The sequence below is a fragment of the Emys orbicularis genome, chromosome 1 (genome assembly GCF_028017835.1).
Source record: "Emys orbicularis isolate rEmyOrb1 chromosome 1, rEmyOrb1.hap1, whole genome shotgun sequence".
Classification (NCBI taxonomy): domain Eukaryota; kingdom Metazoa; phylum Chordata; order Testudines; family Emydidae; genus Emys; species Emys orbicularis.
Window position 1 is genome coordinate 315,932,526 of NC_088683.1, and position 25,243 is coordinate 315,957,768.

The following is a 25,243-nucleotide window of genomic DNA, read 5'->3' on the forward strand; positions in this document are numbered from 1 at the left end:
TATCAGTACCCTGGGAAACTCCTGGTGCCAAATGGTTCAGCTTCTATTTGGGCTTTTCCATGTGCTACCCCTATAGTTTGATCCACTTGCTTCCAATGGCATCTTTACGTTTATCCTGAATGAAAGGTGGCAGTTATGCCAGACCCATAACAACAAGGTTTAATCCAACCCACAACAATACCATAATACTTAGATGCAGGTACCTGAATATTGGGACCTCTGAATCTGAGTATATTCCAAGTCCAAATACAAAGCCATCCTTATTATTAAGGAACATGAAACACTTCCTCCCTCAGGAACTATGGTGTGCCCCCTGTTGAAATTCGCTCTATCAAAATGAAAGCATAATTGTATAATTTCCTGCTTCTGATTCAGTTCAGCTTTCTCTGTATACTGTTAAATCCAGGGAGAACTTTCCTAAGTCTCAGAAAACATTTTAGAAAAGTAAACATTTTGCTTTCGAAATGCACCAGATTGCATAAAAATAATAAGACCCTGCTTCCAAGCCCTGCCCTTCTTTACTTTGAAAAGGAGCTTAACTTTCTTTTCAAATTGAACAGGTTGAATTGTGTGCTGTACTATCTGTATATTTTATGTTACAAACTTTGCCCTACAATGCCCTTAATATATGCTTTGCCGCCTTCTTTGGTGAAGACTAAATGTTTTTATAAATGGGACAACAAATACATAGATTCCCACTCTTTCACCCTACTTCTTTGCAAGCAATTGGAGTAGGGACCTTATCCAAAGTCCACTGAACTTAGTGGGCTTTGAACAGGCCCAGGGTGAGTGGAATGTTTCCGGGAGTCCCTTTCTAAAACAATGATAAAATGTTATTGCCCTGGAATGGAGCACAGCTGCCTTTGGAGCACACCTGGTCTCTAATTCTGTACTGATTTAGGCGCCTTTGAAAATCCCAGCCTAAGGGGAGTTAGGTGCCCAACTCCCATTGGATTTCAGAGGGAACTGGGGATCTCAGTCACTAAGGTTCTTTTGCAAATCCCAGCGTACACCGTTTAATTTGCTTCCAAGTCAGAAAGAAGTTGGACTTTTCTTTGCCTTTCATACAGATAGAAAATTAAAAGCTGTTCTAACTACCTTGAGTCTGAATCTGGGTTTGGCTATGACAATGCCTGTATTTTTTCCTGTTCAAGCCCTTTATTTCCCTGATCAACGTGACATCATATGCTGCTGCTTTTTATGTGGCAGGTAACAGATGCAGGCTTTTTAAATGGCATCGTAACAGGCGGTCACCAGGCCCGCACTTAGGCCAGAAGGATCACTCTATCACAGTACAAACACATACATGGTCAATATCTCTATGGGCAAGAACTATAGGCATCCCCAATGCCTTTTACTATGTTTTTCTTTCCTTCCTCTGGCTAAAGTCTCTTTCTTTTTACGCAAAAAGAACAGGAGTACTTGTGGCACCTTAGAGACTAACAAATTTATTAGAGCATAAGCTTTCGTGGGCTACAACCCACTTCTTCGGATGCATATAGAGTGAAACATATATATGCATCCGAAGAAGTGGGTTGTAGCCCACGAAAGCTTATGCTCTAATAAATTTGTTAGTCTCTAAGGTGCCACAAGTACTCCTGTTCTTTTTGCGGATACAGACTAACACGGCTGCTACTCTGAAACCTTTCTTTTTACGATATTTACCAAACATTTCAATTTAGAAGTGTTTATAAGACAAAGGTCCACCCTTCAAATAACAAAGCAGTTTGCTCAGGAGATATTTTTATTAAACAATTAACAAGATTACCTTCAAGTTCATTCCAGCTGCCAAACACTTAAAATTTCAGGTGCGTAAAGTGGCATAAATGATTCAGACATCAAAGAACACAGGTGCTCAAAAAACAAATCTTAATTTCCTCGACAGTAGGTTGATGGTGACTGCTACTTAATCGAATTCTCTCTCACCCACAGAGATCCTGTATTAAATAAACATGAAAACTAAGCTGACCCTACACACTAGGATTTGTAAAAGGTAACATTCCATTTGGCAAGATGATATCAAAGATGAGCTCTGGTGTTACCATAATGAATGTTAGTGTCAGCAGTGATTACAAGGTAGCTAGCTGCTCATTGCTGCATCTCCTACAGGAAATCTGGACAGTACTACATATTTATTTGAGCAAAATATTGCTGCCAAGAACAAACCTTCACAAATTTTTGGCAGTTTGGTCAGCAGGCAGCCAATCAAGTCAGATGATTTGAAAGTGCTTGCTGACAATATTCCCAGTTTTCCTCTGTTATGTAGCCTATTATTTGTTTCAAGTTTTACAGATTATACTGGGCATTGATTTTAGTAGCCATTTATAGTGCAGATGAGATGGTGGTGGTGAAGGAACCTCCTACATGAGGGTATTTGGAGGCCTGCAAGTAGCACTGATATTCTGGTAAGCTTATTCAGACAGGCCACTTCAGCACCATTGTAGCTCTGATCATTGAGTTCTAGCAATAGGGTAACTATATTTGAAGATACTGTTTGGCAGCAGAACCCCCAGCACTAATTTCTTCTAAAGTTGGTGGGAATTTTTGGAAGACAAGCAACATATAGCACCTCATCACCTGAATGGGTGAATTAAGAACACTGTTGGTTAGATCCATTTCTGCTTCAGCGTAGTTAGGCAATTACTTTTTAAAGTGCTGGAGAAACTCATAATTGCTTCATTTTAGGACTTCATACTGTCAGGATTACTCTCTAAACCTCCAAACCAGCTACTCTTTGGTAGCCGATTGCCTAGCATTTCACTTTAGTGTAGCAAAAACTGAATTCCTGCCTTATCACGTAATGTTACCCTTAAACAATTATCCTTATGGGCAACTTCTGCTGGAGAGAGTGTAGCTTCCTTTGAGCAGCATAGTTATGGTAACAGCAATGAGTAACTTGGAGACATCAGCACAGTGAGAGCACTATGCAACTCCTTTCCATTTATATTGTCAGAAAGACAGACCTTATCTTTAGTATTGTTTGTGTCTGAGAGGCAGCATCAGAGCTATTTACATCCTGGGCCAAAGATCTGATGTTTGATCATTGTGCATATGAAGCACTATTCCCTGAGGGGATGGACTGATGATTTAAGAAGTCTTTTCCATCCCTAATTGCTACAAATGGATATCAGTTTGGATAAGCCACTTGTCACAAGTTGTGTGTGACAACAGACCTGATGTGGTTCATAAATAAGAGACCAGGCTGTTTTGTTTTTGGTAGCAATATTCTGAAATGAAGCACCGTGTTGCATTGATTTCAAAATACATTGTTTCTCCCCTTCTGTTAGTGGTATTATTTGTATTACTGTAGCACCTAGAGGCACCAGCTGAGATCAAGCTCCCATTGTGTGAGGCAGTGCACAAACACATAGTTCCTAAGTGCCTTTGGAGATGCGGCATTTTAGGTTAGGGATACATTCTTGCACAGACACACATTTATATTTGTTTCTTATATTGATAAAGATGGACATTCTCCATGTCTGTCTTTGGGGGTTTCATTTAAAATCCTCTGCTAAATTGGACCTCCATGTGGATTAATGTCTCTGAAATTCATTTATCTTTTCAAATTAAGTGTGCAAAATGTATTATCAATTCACTATCACACCCTCAGCAAAAATCCTGCTGTTTACTTTTAAGAAATGAATTACTTCATTAGAGTAGTTGTTAATATTCTCTGAAGTCAAACTAATAGTGAGCCTCAATCTTGCAATACCAGCCAGCTGCTAATTAATCAGATGTACACAAAGCACAGTATTAAGCCTCAGAACTCTAATAAGGAGATCTCTTTTACCGGAATGTGAAAGGTGCTGAAAAGCAAACTTGTCATAAGACATATATGCATTGAAGATGATGCAGAGCAGAGCTTCTAGGAAGATACAATCTCAGTCCCTCTTGGGCTGAGCATCATTAACAGGCTGCAAGAAATAAAGCAATTTAATTTGAAAGGAAAAAGAATCTAGAAGGCAGAATATCTAGGTTTATTGAATATTAAAATGGGTGAGTAAATGAGATTCAGGTAAAATGTATATAAATTAATCTTGGGACCTGATTTATGTAAAAAAATTAAAATATTCTTTGCATAAGAAACAATTTGCTGTGAATTAGGAATAAAATGAACCAGAATGTGAATGGTATTGCATTGGTGAGGGAGACTGCATAAATGTGATCCCTAGGCACTTATGCCATACAGTCTGATGGTTTGGGTAAATGCATATTAATAAAAAATAACACGTGTTCTTGGGCACAGAATAACTTCAGAGGATATACCTTCTTACACTGTATAGGTATACACTAGATACCCAATTATTACAGGTGAAGTTGTCTGACATGAAAACATCAAAAGCTCTGCAATAATCAACCTCTTTCCAGTCTCTAGCTCTTCAAATGCACATTATTTCAAGGGAAGAGAGTCTGTGGTTTTGATCCACAGCTGCTCCTTAAACACAGCAAATCAATGTTGTTACCCTTTGAAGATAAAATGACAGAGTCCATATAAGATGCATCAAATGAAAGCAACATCTGAAACTCAGAAATATATGTTGTTTGCAGGTTAAGACAGATAGGACAGGGAATTCCATTTGAATGCACTGCAGCAACAAGCTATTGACCTTCACTGCACTAAAAGTGTTCCATTTAGCCTGACAAGAAAGGCTGATAGAAGCAGCAAATGTGTCAGAATCACTGGTGACCAATATAATTCTCAGTGCAGTACACAGAATCATAGAAATGTAGGGCTGAAAGGGTCATGGGAGCTTTGCCACAGACTTCAGGAGAATTGTCCCAAGCCCTGACCTTTCTCAATCAAGAGAAAAAAGCCTCTAATCAATCAGTAAGAATCAGATGGAAGAGAGAGAGTCAAGCCCCTTCATTACATCTGTGTGAAACTGCAATAAGTTCTCTGTCCACTCCCCTTTGTATGTATTCTGGAAAGTGCTTGACATTGATTCACTGATATAGAATCATAGAACCATAGGGCTAGAAGGGACCGCAAGGGTCAGCGAGTCTAACCCCCTGTCAAAATGCAGGATTTGTTGTATCTAAGCCATGCAAGACAGGCGGCTATCCAGCCTCCTTTTGAAAACCTGCAGTGAAGGACAGTGGTGCTGGAACAATGTTTATAGAGGGATGCTAAAGGCAGAAACCCTGTAAGTGGGTTGTTATTACCACTTCAAGCCAGGGGGTGCGGCAGGACCCCCAGCACCCTTAGTTCCAGCACCTATGATGAAGGAGTTTCCATAACCTCCTTAAGCAGTCTGTTCCATTGTCCTGCTGTTCTTGCAGTAAGGACGTTTTTTCTTGAGATTTAATATAAATCTGCTATGCTGTAGTTTGAACCCATTGCTTCTTGTCCTGCTCTCTGTGTCAAGAGAAAACAATTTTTCTCCATCTCTTTTATGGCAGCCTTTCAACAGCTGTATGGTTAGCTATGGTTTTATTTATGTGATTGGGCAAGTTTGTAAATAAAGCCATGGCTCTTTAATTCCAATTAAAGAAATGCACACATCGTATCTGCAAATGTAAACAGTACAACATTATTATAACAAATCTGAAATACAAGGTAGTCACTCGAGTGGCTGACATAAATATATCTCTGTGTCACTTAGCCAACAGCCTCCACTTTTAATAGATGAGCTTAAAAGAGGAAAGTGGCAAGCTGGACAAAGGAATACCACATAATTTGTGATACTCTGAAAGAGACTCTGAATTCAGAATCTCTTTTTATTAACTTGAACTGTACTAAACCTTTCACAGAGCAGGCAAGCGCATTTGAGGTAGGTTTGGAAGCAGTTTTGTGCCAGGAGAAAGGAGAAGACCAATATCCTCTGCCGTATAGAAAATTGTTGACTAATGAAGAAACAGTACAGTAGAGCTGAAAATAATGTCTTATTTTGAAGTGGAAACGTTGAGTTATTACCTCCTAGGCATCACTTTCACACTTATTACAGGACACCATCCACTGACTGGAATTAATAAGAAGTGGGGCAAAAAAGCATGCATTGCCAGGTGGCTTTTAGACCTACAATCTAAACAGTGCAAGGTGAGGCATAGAGCAGGAAACAAGCATAAAAGCACAGATCATGTACTTGGATGGGTCTGAAGAAATGAGAAAATCAGAAATAGATTTTGCATATTAAGGGGTAGGGGATGTAACAAGCTGGTCTCTGTGTACACTCTGTGTCCAGGTCTGGAAAGGGAATTTCCAGATATTTATTAGTTATGAGCAGTCATTAGAACCTAACTTGCCCAACTGTGGTTAGATGAAGGGTACAGGTGCAAGAATTTGCAATCGGCGGAATCTGAGGCAACATAAGACTTCTGCCATATATCTTCAAAGCCTAGCAGCAGAAGCCTGGGAAAAAAGGATAGAAATAGTTTTAGGATGGAAATAGTTGTAAATAATTTGATTGTTCTTGGATAATGAGTGACAGCTCTGTTGAAGTGGATTTTTTAATGGCCCACAGTTGGGCAGGTGTTTGCCAATACCAGTGAGAATTCGGAAACCAATATGCTTAATGCGCTGTCATTTATTTGAGAGAGAATCACACAAGCAGTTAAGGTTACTTAGTATACATTATTTTCCATAAGCCTCAGCTCCCCAAGCATAAATCCTCAGTAACTATGTTGGCCTTACACAGTATCCTGATTGGCAAACAAAGCAGATATAGCTCTAGATGGAGACTACTTCTCTTTCTTCTTTCCCCTATCAGGCACTTGGTCCGTCCCCTTGAAGCAGGGCCTTGGTTACCCTGACAACCTCTGGTTCTAAGGTCCCTTGAGGCAGGGCCTTGGTTACCCCGACGACTTCTGTCTCACAGTCTTGAACCTCTTCAGATGTTAATTGGGGAATTGATCTGATTTCATTCACTTTGCTTAGCATTTATATACCTTTTTGTTCTCAAAGGAGTCACATGGTCCAGAAATATGCCTCGAAGGCGTTTATTACTGGTTTACTTCATAATTTTGGAAGGGACTGCAAAGTGGACACACAGACAGACCAAAGCTGATCCATAGTTTACCCTTTCATAAATCATTCATTCAAGCTCTTAGCGTGAGGTTATCCAAAAAGGGTAATTCTGACCCAGACAGATATATTCCAAAGTTCGGGGTTAAAACACACACGCCCATCGAGCCATTGTTAACCATTCCAGTGCAGTTTCAGCACCTTCAGTAGTATTCCACTCCATTTGTCTAATGCTAAGAGGATCCTGCTCCCAGAATCCTCTAGTAGGTTCAGACATACCAATCCATACCAAACTCATGCTTGCCACATTTATCCATATCAATCACTACAATTCCTAATAATTTGGCACCGTCTCAATAAGCTCTACCTATAATTTGTTGGGCTGTTTTTGATTTATTTTGGTGTATGTTGATACATCTTAAACATTTTATCTCCTTCTTAATGCATCATTTTGCAATCCAGCATGGAGGTACTGCAACATCTGGGTCAGGTGAGAAGGCCTTATACAGCTGTGTCTCACCATGTATTGATGGCAATAGATTGCACATTCATGTCAAATGAGGAAAACAGAACAGTATCCTGGGAAACCTGCAAGAGAAAATATTTGTGTTGGAAAATAAGGTATCTACAATGCTGTCTCTTTCCCTGGGGGCTGCACATTGACTCAATGAGCAAGTTTGTGAGTTCCAGTGACCCTGAGAGCTATCCCGGCAGGAGTTTAACCCCTGGTATGGCCACTCCAGCCAGACAGGTTAGGGGTTAGGGACCAAAAAAAAGGCAGTCCATTATTGTGGTTGACCGGACTCCTTAGCCCCGGTAGGGAGTTGGTCTAGGAGAAGATATACTCCTAGAAATGGGGCAGTCCAGCCTGCTAGCCAGTCATGGGCAACGAACCTCAGTGGAACAACTGCTCTCTGCTTCAGTCTACCGTAGCAATAGCAAGCAAGCTTTGGCACAGCTGCACAGCCCAGGCAGTTGGCTGTGGTCACTTTGGCCTTTAAGAGTTCCGCATGAGACTGTCTCAACTACTTCACTTGCACCTCACAAACTGCTGCATCTTCGTTTGTCAGCTGACATGCCTACTGCAACTTTCTCCCCTAGTGGACAAAATGGACAACAAGGATGAGAGAGTGCAACTAGTCATGCACACCCTAGTACCAATTCAAACAACTCTTTGTGCTGGTCTATGGTCCTTATTCTTTGCTGAAATTATGTGGTCCATATACATGATAGTAGAATACTAAAGGCAGTCTTTTATGGAGAATTGCAGACTGGCACTTGTTTTAGGGGCAAACCAAGAAAACATTACAAAGACACTCTCAAGGCCAACCTTCAATCTGGCAATGTTGATCTCAACACCTGGGAGCTTTTAGACCATAACAAGAGCCAATGACAGCAGCTCTGCCACCTCAGACTGAGAGGAGATCATAATGCCAATGAAACTAATGAAGTCTTTAATACCATATTAAGGCTTTCAATTACATTGATGGATCTAAGGTAACAGAAGACTCCAAACATTGCAAGAGATGTTTCTCCACCATGGTGCCAATAGCCTTGCCCCCCCAAAAGGGTAGCATCACAAAATAAGGGGTAATTTTTAATGGTAAGGGTAATTAACCATTGGAACAATTTGCCAAGGGTTGTAGTGAATTCTCCACTACTGATGAGACGTTTTTCTAAAAGATATGCTCTAGGAATTATTTTGGGGAAGTTCTCTGACCTGTGTCATGCCTTCTTGTTACCATGCCTGAATTATGCTAAAATCCCTTATCTGAAAATAAGCACTGCAGTATGCTGCCCAGGACCATATTTCTGTTTGATCAAACTCTTCCTATCCCCACCACCAACCTGTGCAGACATGAACACATTCTTTGCTATCCATGGCATCTATGGATAGTAGTGAATCTATAGTTTCAGAAATGCCCTTTTAAATCACCAGACTCTGAATTGAAATGTACCGAAGTCCTATATTAGAAGAAACATACAAATATTTTACAATGAAAGCAAAATATTTTGAAACTACCAATGATGTGCCAGTGACAGCATATTCTCTGACTTTGACATGTGTATATTATTTGGACTCAAATATCTCTGGAAAGTGCATAATTTTATCAGCCAGTTCTTCACTGACACATGGTTTATTGATCTGACATGTGAAACCAATAGTGAAAATTCAATGATTTTGGAAATGAAAGAACACATTATTAATGTTGGTATTCCATTCCTGTTCTGTTTAGTTACTGGGGCTGGTTATGATAGTTTCATCTAAATTACATTATAAAGTATCTCACATGCAGCCCCATGTGAAACAGAGAAAGCTCTGGATAATTAGTTGAGTTACTTTATGAATTATAGATCTGTTTTGAATTAGGTAGCCATCATCTGGTTGAGAGTAGTAATGTATTTATGAACGCTGGGATTGTAATGTAATGTAGCTTCAGTCTAACCTACAGAGTCTAACATTATCACTGACATAATGCTTCCACTGAAGTCAATGGCAAAATTCCCCATTACTTTAAATGAGATCAAATTCAGGTATAATATGAAACTGAACTTATTTTCCAAGGTGTAGCTCTTATGTTTTGGTGTATGTCAATTGTGGACAAAAATACTCACCCGTCAAATGCAATTTGATGAATGGGTTATATTAATATCTAATTTTGAAAATAAACAAATTTGAATTTAAAAGAGAAGCCCATCCTTTCAGCAAAGCTTGAAGCATAAATACATAGTAGAAGTGAAGGCAGCACCAAACTGAAGGCAGCAGCAATGGAGCTTCCTGCAGCTGTGGGAGGTACCCGGAAGTGGATCTGATCTCCTTCCTGAAAGCCGCCATGGAAGGGAAGAGGAAGTCCTGTCCCTCCCCAGCCCAACTGGGATTATCAACTAGGAACCTCTGGCTGGGGCGCTCCCAGCAGCATGGGGGAGATCAGACCCAGCTCCACCTCTGGGAACCGCCCCCCTCCCGGCTGCAGAAGCTCTGAAGGCAGCACAGAAGTGAGAGTGGCAATCCTATGACCGCCCCTACAACAGACTTGCAACCCCCCAGGACCCTGTTTTGGGTCTGGACCCCCATGGTTACAACTCTATGAAATTTCAGATGTAAACATCCATGAGAGGACCTTCCCTCTTATCCCATGATTGCTTTGTTTAAGAGCCTTTGGTGAAGGACCTTGTCAAAGGCTTTCTGAAAGTCCAAGCGCGCTATATCCATTGGATCACGCTTGTCCACATGTTTGTTGACCCTCCCTAAGAATTCTAATAGATTGGGACTCTTGCTGAACAACTCGTGTTCATCTATATGTCTGATAATTCTGTTCTTTACTATCATTTGTACTTAGCTCTAAGTTGTTACCAAAGATCACTACAGAGAAAAAACAAGCCATACTTGAGTGCAGACACTATAGCAATAATCATTCTATCTCCTGCAGTCTAGGCCTGCGGGAACTATGAATTCTTCAGGATTAGGGCACCACTGTCTTTTGCAAAAGGAGAAAAGAAAAGAAAAGAAAAGAAAAGAAAAGAAAAGAAAAGAAAAGAAAAGAAAAGAAAAGAAAGCCTCTCCAAAAAATCATTGGAGCCATTTATTGCTGAAGGAAGGAAATCTATAAAAAGTGCTTCTCTAGTCCAGCCAGGCTTGCTGGGTAAGTCCAATCATAAACTACAAATATAGGGCTGGAAGGGCCCTCAAGAGGTCATCCAGTCCATCCCGCTGTGCTGAGGCAGGACTAAGTATTCCTAGACAATCCTTGACAGGTGTTTTTCTAACTTGTTCTTAAAAACTTCCAATATCAGGAATTCTACAACCTCCCTTGGAAGCCTATTCCAGTGCTCTTTTCTCAAGACTAAACATGCCCAGTTTTTTTTAATCTTTCCTCCTTGGTCAGTTTTCTAAACCTTTTATCATTTTTGTTGCTCTTCTCCAGACTCTCCAATTTGTCCACATCTTTCTAAAGTGTGGCGCACATAATTAGATACAATACTCCAGCTGAGGCCTCACCAGTGCCAAATACCTCCTGTGCCTTACATATGATAGTTCTGTTAATATAACCTAGAATGATAATAGCCTTTGTCGTGACTGCATCGTGTTGTGGACTGGACTCATATTCAATTTGTGATCCACTATAACCTCCACATCTTTTTCGGCAGTATTACCATCTAGCCAGTTATTCCCCATTTTGTATTTGTGCACTTCTTTTTTGTCTTTACTGAATTTAATTTGTTTGACTTCAGACCAACTGACTAATTTGTCAACATAATTTTGAATTCTAATCTGGTCCTCCCAAAGTGCTTGCAACACCATCCATCTTAGTGTCATCTGCAAATTTTATGAGCATATTCTCCACTCCATTATCCAAATTATTAATGAAAATACTGACTAGTTCCAGACCCAGAACAGACCCTTGCAGAACTGCACTACATACGTTCTCCCAGTCTGAGGCCTGGTCTACACTGGGGGAGGGGAAGGGCTAAGTCAGTCTAAGTTACGCAACTTCAGCTATGAAAATAGCGTAGCTGAAGTCGACGTACTTAGAGCTACTTACCACGGAGTCTTCACTGCAGTAGGTCAACTGCTGACGCTCCCCCGTTGACTCCACCTACACTTCTTGCTCTGTCTAGTGCATTGCTTATGGAGGGCAAATCTGGAAAACAGTGTTTTCACCCGGCTTCCAGCCCAACTGAAGTATCTCTGGCTGAGTTTTGCAGAAACTCAAAATACAATGCAAGAGACTGGGTCTTCAGCTTATGTAAACTACATTAGCTTAATTAAATTGTACAACAGCTGAGCATCTGGCCCCAGGGGTTTAAAACCACACACTGCAAAACGAAAGACAAGCTTGCACAAACCCCTGCAGACCATGTGAGAATTCTAGGGAGGACTAAATACTTTAAAAAAAAAAAAAAGAATGAATGAATGAATAAATTATTAACTGGTGGGAAAAAATGAGATCAGTTTACTTGTCTCTCTCTAGACAAGCATCCCCGTTTTGTCCAAAGTAAGCTTGCTCTTATGACCTTCAGGGTACCCTAGGAGGAACATTATTTTTGCTACCTGCCACAATGGGTGGATTCTGATGGGGGTTTATCTAGGAGAGATGGGGAGTTTTACAATCTGCTGACTGATCAATTTTATTTCTGTTTTTGTCATCATTTATGGCAAGGGCACCTACGCTGTTGGATGAGTGCCCCTTTTTATTTTGGGGTACAAATCTAAAATCAATACAAATATTAATTATCTGTAGAGGTGATCAGATAGTAGGAAAAGATAATCACTAATAGTGTATATGATGATCGATGGGAAAAAATTGCATAAACTATTTCCATATATATAATTCAACCAGTTTATTTAATTTTTTGAGCTTGCAGGCCTTTATTAGGAACTAAATTGATTAAAACTTTTCTATAATATATTATCTTGGCTTGCACAATGTGAACAAAACCATATAGATATTGGTATCCTGCAATATAGCTAGTGCAGTTCTATCTTAAGTGAGCTGTCCTTGGCCATGCATGATGCTTTACTAGCCATCTGGTAAACCTACATCTTTAAACTGCAAGGATTAACGAGAATGCTCTTAAGATCTAAAGCGTTTTATTTTTACTGATGGTGCTAAATTGGGACTCCATATTTCCATCTGTTTTCTTACTAACGGGTACTTGGAAGTACCTGTCATATACTTGTTAACATTTTAATTCTTTTGCACTTTGTTAATCTGCCAGGATGATGATTCTTACACCTATCACAGCAGTCTCACCCCACTTCTCAGCACTGTGCTGAGGCCTCAGGTTACTAAAACATCATGACTTTTACAAAATCATTCACTAGTGCAGTGCATGTCACCATGTAACTGCTTTGGTTTAGTTTTTCGTGTGCTGCCCCTTTAGAGTTTTAGAAGTCTTTTCTCTCCACACCACAGAGCAAGGGGATGGCATTGGAGGCGGAGGGGTCAGAGAAGGGACATGGGTGTGACCAATGGCTCCACAGCCATTTGGATCCACTAGGTAAGCCGGAGAGAGAGAGAGAGAGAGAGAGAGAGAGAGAGAGAGAGAGAGAGCAAGCAAAGCCCAAAGAAGATTTGTTGGGGCCTGTTCTAACTCCAGTGGAAAAAATCCTGTTGATTTAAAAGGGGATTCAATTAGATCCTTGTTGCTGTGTAATTTACGAGTAGAGCTGGACTGGCTGGGGCAAGGGACTTGGCTCCCTCAAATCATCTCTCATGGAAAATGTGTGCTTTGGAGTGGGGTAAGAATACAGCCTTAACACAGCTTCCCCTTGCCTCCCCCATCTTTAAATCTGATCAACAGATTGGTGGATCGTTTTTGAAAACAACAACATAGGCATATATAATCTGTAAATTAAGAAACAACAATAAAATCAATTTGTATAAACAGAAGCCCATCAAGTACTCTATAAACTTCACTGAATGGTTTTGCAACTGACTCTTGCTAAATTGCTTACATCTGGTTACTCCAGGCTATACATCTCCTCCATCTTTTATCTTGAAGGTACAGTACATTGTTTATTCAGAACCATTAGTAACAGCTAAAATATACACTATGATTAAAATATTGATGACATAAACATCCAAACACCCCATGAAAGATAATCCTATTATATTGTGACTAGGCGACTTTGCTGCTATATGTGTGGGTTAGGACCATATATGAATAGTGTGAAATACTCTGATGGGATGTAATGTGAGTATAGGGAAGGAGTCATATTTGCAAATCACTCAGCATGGGTCAACTTCATGAGGTTTGGGGATGAGGACGGCAGGAGGTAGAAGAAAAAGCCCTTTATAGATATTGAAATGTGGAGAAAACTTATTTGTTTCAAAATAAGGTCAAGTTTTTTAAAAGTGCTCTTCATTGGCCTAACTCCGCTCCCATTGGATGTTGACTCAGCTGCTGCCTACCCCTGAAAGGTACCTAAAATTCTGTTGCTGCTGGAGGCCACATCTCAGGTGAGTGGGGAAGACCCAGGTTTAAATCCCCACTCTGCTCTATTCAGAGCAGTGTCTTGAACTCATATCTCTCACAGGAGTGCCTAATCACTGGGCTATGGAATAGGCTGAGATAGGTTTCTAGCTCCACTGTTGAAGCCATTCCACTTTGTATAAAATATTTAAATATTCACTAGGCCAGAAAGACTCTATAACCTAATGGTGAGGGGACTCACTTGAGACACCCAGGTTCCAGTCCCTTTTCAGTGATTTTTAAGTATTTCTAACAAAGTGGAACAGCTTCAACAGGAGAGATTGACAGGGACTCACATCAAAATACCCTATTGCTATGTGTGTGTGTTGGGGGGGCAGCGCATCACCTTGGAGGTGGGGAAATCTGGGCTCAGGTCCCTGCTCTGAATCAGGCCAAGTAGGGATTTGAACCTGGGTTCCCTATATCCAGAAAGATGAGTGCTTTAACTACTGGTCTATTGGGTATAAGGAGTGTGTGACACCACCACTTTGTTCTCTGTTTTTTGTAATAAAGACTGACCTGCTTAGGCAGCAAACACCAAGAGACCGTTCATGGCTTTGAATTCAGAGTCAGGAAAGATGCTTGGTTTCAGCACAGGAATTGCCACAAGTGTACATTTCAATATCCCTGGGGCAACAATGCAACCTTGCATTGCATTTTAGTTTGGAAACTTTAGTTTTGATCTTGCTCCATAATCTGAACATCGACTCCTAATAGCAACAACGATGTTCCACTTAATAAAGTTTCAGAGACTAGTACTGGGGTTCTCACATCACAATTTTTTGGTGGCCTCAGAGTGCGGGCACCAACTCTTGCTGGTGGCCGTGCTGACAATTTTTCCTAAAATACTTAATTAACTTTAGGAGAAACAAATAAATATGCACATATACATGTCCAAATCATTATAATTGATTTATGTAGGGGGTTTTCAGACTCGTAATAAAAATAATGTACAGTGGTCTTTATTCTTTACTGGACCTAAACAGAATAGAAACACAAATAGGGTGCTTTGCATGTTCTTGTCTTTTTTGTTGTTGTTTCTTTTGCTTTTCTGGTTGCTTTTTAAAAAAAAAAAAACTTTCTAGATAGTAAGTCTGCTGCTGTGAAAAGAGATATTTGTATGTTTGTTAATATCACTTTTCACAGCAGACTTACTCAGCCCCAGCAAGTTCTGGGACAAATTAAGCCCTGGATGGGGAGGTGGGCAGGGAGGCCACGGGGCCCAGGGATGATGGCATGGGTGGTGAGCCTGGGACCAGAGCCTGGAAGAAGAGCCTGCTATTGTGTGGATGTAGCTCGAAGTCCTGTGGCCGAAGCCTGCTCCCCCACCCCAGGGAAGTGGGGAATTCACCAGCTGCCTGCACCTCCAGCATTTGTGTCTCCAGAGGGGGGCAGGGCCCAATCCCCACTTGTGGCCCTGGAAGAGGGACCACTGCTTCCCTCCCCCCATCACAGCCCAGGAGGCTGTGGCCACAAGAAAAGCCCCCGGTGGCCGCATTTGAGAAATGCTGGACTAGTATCTACTGCATCAGAACACTTCATGTTGAAGCAATCACTAAAACAGTTATGAGGTGGGGATTATCAATAAATATTCTATATTGGATGACTAGCTGTCTACTACATAGGAAGAGTGGACTTTATTTCAGGATTCTGTTACAGAGATTGTTAGGGAACAAGGAGGATTAAGGAGCATGAAAAAGCAAATCTGGATTACAGATGATAACATCAAAACTAGGGTGAGGGGAGAGAAAGAGACAGTGTTGAATGGATGCCCTTGGAAGGTCAGAGGTGAGTTAGTGAAGAGAGGAGTAAATGGGCAATCGAGGAAATGGGCAATAAATGTCTTGAATGAGCAGTTAAGAGGGCCTGTTGGAATAACCCTAATCAGTGGCGGATTAGTATGGCACAGCACATTGAGGAAGTCTCTGAAAGACATGACCAGAAATACATCTGAGACTTTGAATGTCCTAATTGGACGTCCATTCTCACAGATTCCACCAACGAAGGACAAAAATGGAAAATACTGCCAGGATATTGGTACTCAACTTAAGCATTGGTGTGAACATTTTTGTAAATTAATTAACAGATCCCCATCTAGATGTAAACCACAAGTTAATCCAAAAATGAAACCAGCAGAAAATAGGCCAGTGACATTAGAGGTAATGATACTTATGGTCAAATAATTATGAAATGTCAAATCACCTGTCCTTGAGAGCAGTTCTGCTGAAATGTTAAAGAATGGATGCCCAGATTTAGTTCACTGGCTTCATAAAATCATCTTAAAAGTTCGGGAAACTGGTCACATTTCATAAGACTGGAAAAGGGGCATACATTATTTTTTTTTTTTAAAGAGGGAGAACATTTCTACATGTATGGTAAACTTCAATTTAAACCAGCTAAATCAAAGCTGAGAGATATGTAACATATGCACATCAAGTATGTCCTCAGTCCTAATGGACTGCTATAAATAATAGGTAGCTTTTAAAGTTTGCAATAAGATAAGATGTTATGTGGATATTTCTGTCCTGGTAAATTTAATACTGTTCCTTGCTATGTTTTGAATCTTGCAGAAGTAGAGAGCTCTTTCATCCAAAATTCTTCACTATAGCAATTTTACTTCATTGTATTCTTGTCCTATTGACATTCAGAAAAAGCAATTTCTCTATACTGTATTGGTTTTTACTTATAATGTAAAGACAAGGAATTGGTAGACAGTCATGTTTTTTCTTGTGGGAAGCAGCTTCCCACTTGCCCTGACACCTAGCAGATCTGCAAGAATGGTCTTAAAATTAATGCTCACCGTTCTATATTAATATGAAATTAAATGCTGATATATGACAAAACTGTTTAAAACATGTACACATGTATGCAGAGACCTGTAAAGATGTCCCTCTTCTACACTAGCCTTTTTATTATCTTTCTGTTTCAATTTTACCATTTTCAATTTTACCGTTTACAATTCAGCATTCTGAAATACATACAAGTTGATCTCGACCACATCTTGTATAGTCATAAATAATAATCAGGCACTTATCAATTTGATTTAAAAGTATAAATCTACACTCCACTCATTTATATCCTTCTGTTAATGCAGTTCTCACCAGCTCCAGCTTTAGAACATGATCTCTTACCCATGTGTAACCCACACACCTCCTGGGTAGTGCTCTGTCTCATCTAGTTGCATTGAGACCACTCAAAGAGAGATTAATGAGTCTGTCCCAGCCTTAGCTAAAGACCATGTGGTTTTTAGCTCATGCAGTAGAAACTCATGCATTTAGCAGAAGTCCCAGATTCCATCCTGCCCACTGACAACTGAGGTCTGTTGGTGTTACACATGCGTACAAAAATATTCAACTAACATGACCACCACAGAAGTAATTTGATTTCCAAGCCAGCTTCATTTCTGTCACAGCAGATTCTTTTATGCTGCATCATCTCATGCAAGACAATAAGCTAGGGCTGTATGCTTCCCTCCACTCAGATAGACCAGAGTGGAGAAAAAGCAGTCAGAAAATCTGCAATGAATGCAGAAACGGGAAGCAGCTGCTTCGTGACATGCTTCCACCTCTCCACCGCCTGCAAGAGCCTCTTCTGAAGCATATTTTGTGGCTGGGCTATCTGTGGTTTAGAAGTGGAAAGAGCACAAACAACCACTCTGACTACAGCAGATTTCCAAGAGAAAACAGGTGGAATTTAATGTAGCATAACTTTCACTTTATAGTTCACCCCCAGAGCAGTGCTGCAAGCATGTTCTGTGACGGAGAGCCAATGGCAGCATGATTTCTAAGCGAGCTGTATTTCACTGGCTAGACCGGAGAGCGAAGGAAGAGGACAATGTTGGTTCAGTAAAATATAAGCCAACTTCTTGTATGGCTTAGGAGAGTGAAGAATCCATACAGAACATTTGTTTATTTAGAGAAAACTGACAAAAGCCATTTTCTGTGTGAAATGGAAAATGCAATATACAGTGGATGTGTATGTAATGTATTTAATGTATCTATGCATAGAAATGTATAATTAGATAATATGGTCAAGATTTTCAAAATGACTACTAAGTTTGTGTGTCTTGATTTTTTTCAATGGCCAACTTGAAACATATTGAAGGGGTCTCTTTTTTCAGAGGATGGGCCCTCAGCATTTTCTAAAAATTAGTGGCATCCATTAGTGTGAATGCAATATTGTGACCACAATTTGGGGATGGAAAAAGAAAAGGCCAGATTTTAATAAGCTGGGGTACAATTCTCGAAAGCACCCAAAGTTAAGCACTTTTAACCCTATTTCTTAAGCTAAAATTTTAATCTGAGTGTTATTTTAGACTTTCGTTTTTCATTAATCAGCCGATTGCCTGTATCTGAGATATCAAAAGCCTTTTACTACCTAGCTGTAAACTAATCTCTTTTTTTGTAAGTGAAATAAGACTACCACAATCATCACTGTCTTCAGAATGGTTTGAAATCAGCATGGTATGAAATATAGTTTTCACCTAGATATTGCTTGTAAGAGTATAAAACTATTACTTCCTTCCATCAGTCTTTTGGAATAACTACAGTGAATCAAACTTTGCTGTCAGTTTACCATTTTTAAGCATTCAACCTAGCTAGTCATATAAAAGGCGTGAGCCATTTCCTGAACAGATACAGCTATATAGCTGACAGTGATTTATGGCAAAATGAATAGTATGATTTTAATTCTAAAAGTGTAATTATCTTTCAAGGATAGGTTTCCTGTCTGATTATCTCATGCTGTCATGGGTAAGCAGTAAACCTGATTACGTTAATGAATTGAACTCTGAATTATAATAATTTATATGTGCATAGCTAAACAATGTTAACAATTTATAGATATAATGTTTGCACAATTATGTTAAAATGCAGGACTAACTTAAACTGTTAGTCTCAAAATTAGTCATTAATCTTCTATTCAGAATAAATGCCATGATGGTATAATTTCCAGGTAAGTAATCCTCTCCAATGTTGTATTAAGCATCTAAGCATTAGTCTGAAATACTTAGTTTGCCTGGAACCTGATGTTCCAAGCCTGTCTGGGTCAAGTCAGCCTTATTTCCTACAGTTCCAAGTTTAAATATATTGAATTCTCAAAACTTTATTGTGTGGGTATCTTAAAATTGAAGTTCTCTCTTTGCTGTATAGCATGCACTTTAAAGAACCAATGGTACTTTTTGCAAGTTTAGTGTCCTTGCCCATAACTGTCTACTCTCAGCTCTCCATTCTGCTGAGCAGCATTCTATGTGCTATTTGTCAGCCTAGCTACACGTCACTGGATGGTGTAGAAGTATGATTCACCAGCTGGTGTGCCCCCTCATGGCGGAAGAGGCGAGTTCTCCTCCACTGGTGCTGACAGCCACTCTGGCCTTGCAATGGTCCACTCTTTCTTGTGTCCCAGCCCTACCAGGGTAACAGAAAGTCCTACCAACAAATAGTCCAATGGCCTTCAGTCACGTCTTTGGTCTCCAACTCTCGGCCCAGTGCAGTGGCGTAGCTAGAAGTGGAAATTTGGGTGGGCCGCGACTTTCAGATGGATGGGCAATGACAGGCTGTGGGAGCTCAGCTTCTCCCCCGACGCCATGCCCTCTTCATAGCCCTGGTGCCGCCAGACACAGGGCTTCACCTGCCAAGCTGGGCACGCGCATGGGCCGGCTCAGGAAATGGCAAGGCAGAGCTGCTGGAGCGTAGCTTTCTGAAGGGTGGGCGCATAGCTCAGTCCTGTATTTCAGGTGCCTGAGTGATGCTCCAGGCTGCTTTGGCAGCACTACATCCTGCTCAGATTTGGGTGGACCTGGATGCTAAGTGGGAGGGGCTGCATCCCATCCAGACCCACCAGTGGCTTTGCCACGTCCCAGTGGTCTGTACATCCCTGCTATCCGTGGGGCCATCTTTTCTTGATGACCCAAGAGAGCCAGACAGCTCACCTCTGTAGCCCATGGAGGTGGGAGAGCAAGAAAAGAACCTGCTTAGATAGGCTCACCTGCAAGTGTCTGAGGCAGTTTTCTATTTCCTAAGGGGAGAACAGGCACCTCTTGATCTATGCCAACAACAGAGGGGTAGTTAAGTGCCTTGACTTCCCCAGGGAAGGCTAATACAGAAGCTCAGAGGAGAGTACCCCAGGTGGGACTTGAACCCACAATTCTTGGCTTAGAAGGCCAATGCCTTATCCATTAGGCCACTGGGGTTGATGCTAAACAGCCTTGCTTACTGATGGAAGAGCTAAGAAGGCACGTGGGCTGATGCATCACCCCAGACAGTTTCTTTCAGCTAGGTGGGGGTAGAAATGAGCCTTGGCCAAGGACAGTTGCAGGATGCTGCCACTTTCAGTCCATGCATGCCCCTCCGCTCTGGATACAGACAAGTTCTTTCATTTGCAAACTAAACCAGGTCATTTTCTGGAAGCCTTGCCATACTTCTAGGGTGTTGATGACTATCTTTTCTCAGCTCTAAGGCTCTGGCCTTTCTCTTGAGATGACTTTGCCTGTAATCTTAAGGCAGCCTCATCCATTCTGGGGATATGGAAAGACACTGAGGTGAGTTGCTGCAAGAGGGGGAGAGAGAGCTGCTTCGATAGAGAGGGTCAGGCCTTGCAGGTTCTCTCACGTAGGCTGCAGCTCAGCTGCGCTTGGGTAGTCAGGGCTGAGAGGTTATGGTGATAGACTATAAATCTATTGAACAATACCCACACAGCTTTGAATCCTGCTGACTATGGGCTTTCCACTTTGTGTGCTCTACTTTTGCTGGCCTTGAGCTTTCCAAAAATAGCAGACAGGCCTCTGGACCTCAGAATCGTTTGCTAGGACCCTTTGTTGCTCCTGTGGTGCCTTGCAGAGCTGCTTGCTTCCAATTTGGTACTTGCCAGGCAGGGCTTCCTGAAGTAGAAGAGGGTGGTGGTCACTGTTTGGTCTTCCTCCATGTCCTGCCTTCTTTGGGGCTGTCTTTCTCTGACAACTCAAGAGAGCCAGACAGCCCCCCTTGTCAGCAGCACATGGAGGTGGGAGAGCCCCACCTGCAAGAGACTCCAAGGCAGACTTCTAATTTTCTAGGGGATAGCAGGTGCCTGCGAAGCCATGCCAGCAACAGGAGCTTACCAAATGCCTTATTTTCCCCAGGGAAGGGCAAAGAGAACAAGGGAGAGGCTGAAAATGAGCACCCCAGATGGGATTTGAACACACAATGCCTGGTTTAGAGCACCTAGGCCTACTCTTTAGGCCACTGCTGCTGAAATGGAGGATGCTGCCTCACCTATGAAAGAGCTAAGATGGCACACCAGCTGCTGCATCACCACTGATGGTATCATTCAGCTGGAGAGGGCAGGAGTAAGCCTTTCCAGCCTTGTCCAAGGACAACTGCGGGATGCTGCCACCTTCAACCCAGACAAGCTCTTTCATTTTCAAGATGAGCCAGGGCATACTTCTAGGATATCTATTGCTAGCTCTTCTTGAATCTAAGGCTCTGGCCTTTGTCTTGGGATGGCTTCACCTGCTATCTTAAGGCAGTCTCATCCACTCTGGGGACATAGAAAGAAACTGAGATATGATGCTGGAAGAGGGGGAGAAAGCGCTATGATTCACGGTCAAAGGGTCAGGCCTTGTAGGTTCTCTCACAGAGGTTGCAACATAGTTGTGGCTGAGAAACTATGGCACTAGAGTAGAACTCCACTGGGGAATTCCTGTGTAGGTTTGAATCTTGCTGACTATGAGCCATCCCCTTCGCATGCTTGTCTTGAGCTTTCTAAAAGTAGAGGACAGGCCTCCAGATCTGGCCAAGGCCCTTTGCTGCTCCTGTGACACCTTGGAGGGCAGTCTGCTTCCCATCTGGCACTTGCCAGGCAGGGCTTCCTGAATTAGAAGATCTTCCTCCAAGTCCTGCCTTCCTTGGGACCATCTTTCCCTGATGAATCAAGAGAGCCAGACAGCCCACTTTGTCTTCATCCCGTGGAGGCAGGAGCGCAAGAAAAGGGTGAAGCCTGCCAAGAGAGCCCCACCTCTCCTGCAAGAGTTTCTAAGGGCCTGAGGCAGGGTACTACTTTTATAGGGTATATAAGATATCTTCTTCCAAGCCATACCAGGGGCTTGACAAATGCCTTGTCTTCCCAAGGGAAGGGCAGTGAGCACAAGGAAGAGGCACAGAGCAGAGCACCCCAGGTGGGATTAAACCCACAATCCCTATTTTAGGAGGCCACTGATTTATCCATTAGGCTATTGGGGCTGAACCCAAGCAGCCTTGCTCATTGGTGGAAGAGCTGAGATGGCACATGAGCTTACGCATCGCCACTGATAGCATCATTCAGCTGGGGAGGGAAAAAGTGAGCCTTTCTAGCCTTGGCTAAGGACAGCTGTGGGATGGTGCCACCTTCATCCCACGTGTGCCCCTCTGCTCTGGATGCAGACAAGTTCTTTCATTTATAAGCTGAACCAAGTCATTTTCTGGAAGCCGTAGCATATCTCTAGGGTGTCGATGACTAGCATTTCTCAGCTCTAAGGCCCTGTCTAAGTCTTTGGATGGCTTTGCCTGCCACCTTAAGGCAGCCTCATAGCCTGTAGGGATGTGGAAAGACACTGAGCTGACCTCAGAGCTTCTAATATTCCATACCTATTGTATCGAGGGAGAAGAGGAGAGGAGATCCATGACACTTTCCTTAGTGGCTGGTAGGGCAACACAGACTCTTCCTCTACTCTGGGTTCTACTCCAGAAACCTGTAGAGATCAGTCAGTTCTGTCCCTTCAGACTCCTTGATGTCTCCCTAGACTACTTCCTATATTGACCTGTTGTGATACACTGTATCCCATGTAACACCCATTAGGCCCCCGTATTCACCACTTTTATATAGTTATGGGATATTTTGTACAAAATATGCCTTATGAAGTATCATTTGAAAACTCAATCTGCTGAATATCATTGTCTTGTAAAAATGTGTGTAACGACACTGTGTGTAAAGCTATTAGATTTTACGGAATGATTGTTACTGAAATGTGTTGTAATTCTGGCGGACACTCACAAGCCAATTTCTCAGAAGCGAAGGCAAACTGGCTTGCCAACAAAATGCTGGAGCAATTACCTGTTTAATTGGACATTCAACAGAAATGGGGGGAATGATAACAAAAGAATTTACAATTCATATGAAGGACTGATTGCAGAGCATTATGCAATGGAACAGCCTAAGCCCAGGGGTTGGAGTATAAGAAGGGAGAACACACAAATTACCTCTCCTCCACCATCTCTAGTCACAGCAGCAAGATCATTTGAAACACAAAGAACCATCATTGAACTGGGGGAAGTGGTACTAACTGGAAGGCTTTCCGGTTAGCATGGACTGCTGAAAGTTTTGGGGTGAGAGAAATCCTTTTGCTTTCAAATCTTATTTAGCTTGGTAAAGTTTAGGTATTAGTTTGCGGTTTTATCTTTTTATTTCTTTTGTAACCTGTTCTGACTTTTATGGATTTATCACTTATAATCAATTAAAATCTATCTTTCTATAGTTAATAAACTTGTTTTACTGTCTTATCTAAACCAGTGTGTTTCAGTTGAAGTGTTTGGGGAATCTCAACTCAGGTAAACAAAGGCTAGGGCATAATCATTTTCTTTGATAAAATGACAAACTATTAATGAGCTTGCTCTGTTCAGTACAAGACGCGCATTTCGGAGGTGCAAGGCTGGGTTTAAGAATTTTCGGGTGTCATGCTGTACATAGTTCATGAGTGACTGGGAGAGAATTCATATAGCTTTGCTGGGTTTGCTTTTACATGCTAAAGGCTTTGTGGGCAGAGCCTGGAGAGGCTGCTTTTCACTACCAAAGCAGTGTAAGAGGCACCCTGGGCTGGAGAGTTAAGGGGGCACAGTGGTTCAGGTTGTATCCTGGGGGATGTCATGCCTGTCTCTAGGCTTTTTTCCCCCCGCGCCCTTTACAGGTTCTGCAGAGTTCTTTCCAGCTCTTGTAATGGGCAACGCCTCCTAGATTTGCTCCCTGGAGGTCAGGTTCCTGCCCTTTCAACAAAGCTTGCTCCACACATCTTCCCAATATCTCTTCTGGCCTTTTCCAGAGTTCCCTTCTTGGGAGAGGATCCCAAGACCTACTCTCCACCTGGGCCGTCTTCCTTCCTACTGCCCTGAACTCCTTCCTTTATTAGTGACTGCTGGCTCTCTCAGCTGGGACCCATCTTTAATTGGGCCTGGCCCACTCTATAAGGTGCAACTGAGTGCACTAATTGCTCTCTGTCTCCAGTTACGTATTTCTATAACAGAGTGGGGTACACAAAGGAATATTTTAAAAATATTTTCCATGTATGATATCTGTATATACTTTAAAATAGTTTAAATGATGTAGTCCTGAGGGAAATTCGCTGCAATCCTCTTAATAAATGTTTAAATGTAAAAAAACATATAATTACACTCCAAAGCAGAAAATGCTAAATAGAGTGAATTTGCTAATAATCACAACCCTAAAATGACTACCTACCTGCAAAGAATAAAACTACTGCAAACATATATTGTGTCAAAATATAAAATCGAGAATAAGATCTGTTATAATTCTTTATACCAGAGCATAAAAGCATGAATAATAAAGTGAAATCTGTTCTAAAACTAGAGTATGTATTTTTAAATAGCATTCTGCGGCCAGGCTTTTATCAGCTTTCCATTGCACTGTTTCATAGTAAATGATTTATACCAGGGATCAGCAACCTTTGGCACGCGGCCCGTCAGGGAAATCCGCTGGCAGGCTGGGATGGCTTGTTTACCTGCAGCGTCCACAGGTTCGGCCGATCGCGGCTCCCACTGGCCACAGTTCGCCGTTCCAGGCCAATGGGGGCTGCAGGAAGTGGCGGCCAGCACATCCCTCAGTCCACACCACTTCCCGCAGCCCCCATTGGCCTGGAACAGCGAACCGCGGCCAGTGGGAGCTGCGATCAGCCTAACCTGCAGACGCTGCAGGTAAACAAACCGTCCCAGCCTGCCAGCGGATTTTCCTGACGGGCCATGGACCAAAGGTTGCCGATCCCTGATTTATACCTATTTCACCACATTAGGCTGAAAAAGCTGTTGCACCTTTTGTTATTTAAATTACTCCATCTAAGCCGCTTCTAAGTAGCTATCTAAGCAGGTGGAAGATTATTCTCTTTTATTTATGCAATTTGAAATACTTCCAACTATCAAGGATAAACTAAAAGACAGAGTTTTGTTTTAATGTTTATTGAAAATGTGTTTCTTCTTATTACCACTCGTAGGGAGCCGGAGTGGCCTCCCTCTAGGGTGACCAGATGTCCCAATTTTATAGGGACAGTCCCAATTTTTGGGTCTT

The 25,243-nt window shown here is 41.8% G+C and overlaps 1 non-coding gene across 1 annotated transcript; it reads right to left on the reverse strand.

The window, feature by feature from the left end:
- Nucleotides 1–20,056: 20,056 nt before the first annotated feature.
- On the reverse strand, nucleotides 20,057–20,129 carry TRNAR-UCU (transfer RNA arginine (anticodon UCU)). The gene has a single exon. It is a non-coding gene; the product is annotated as a tRNA-Arg (tRNA).
- Between the last annotated feature and the right edge of the window lie 5,114 nt (nucleotides 20,130–25,243).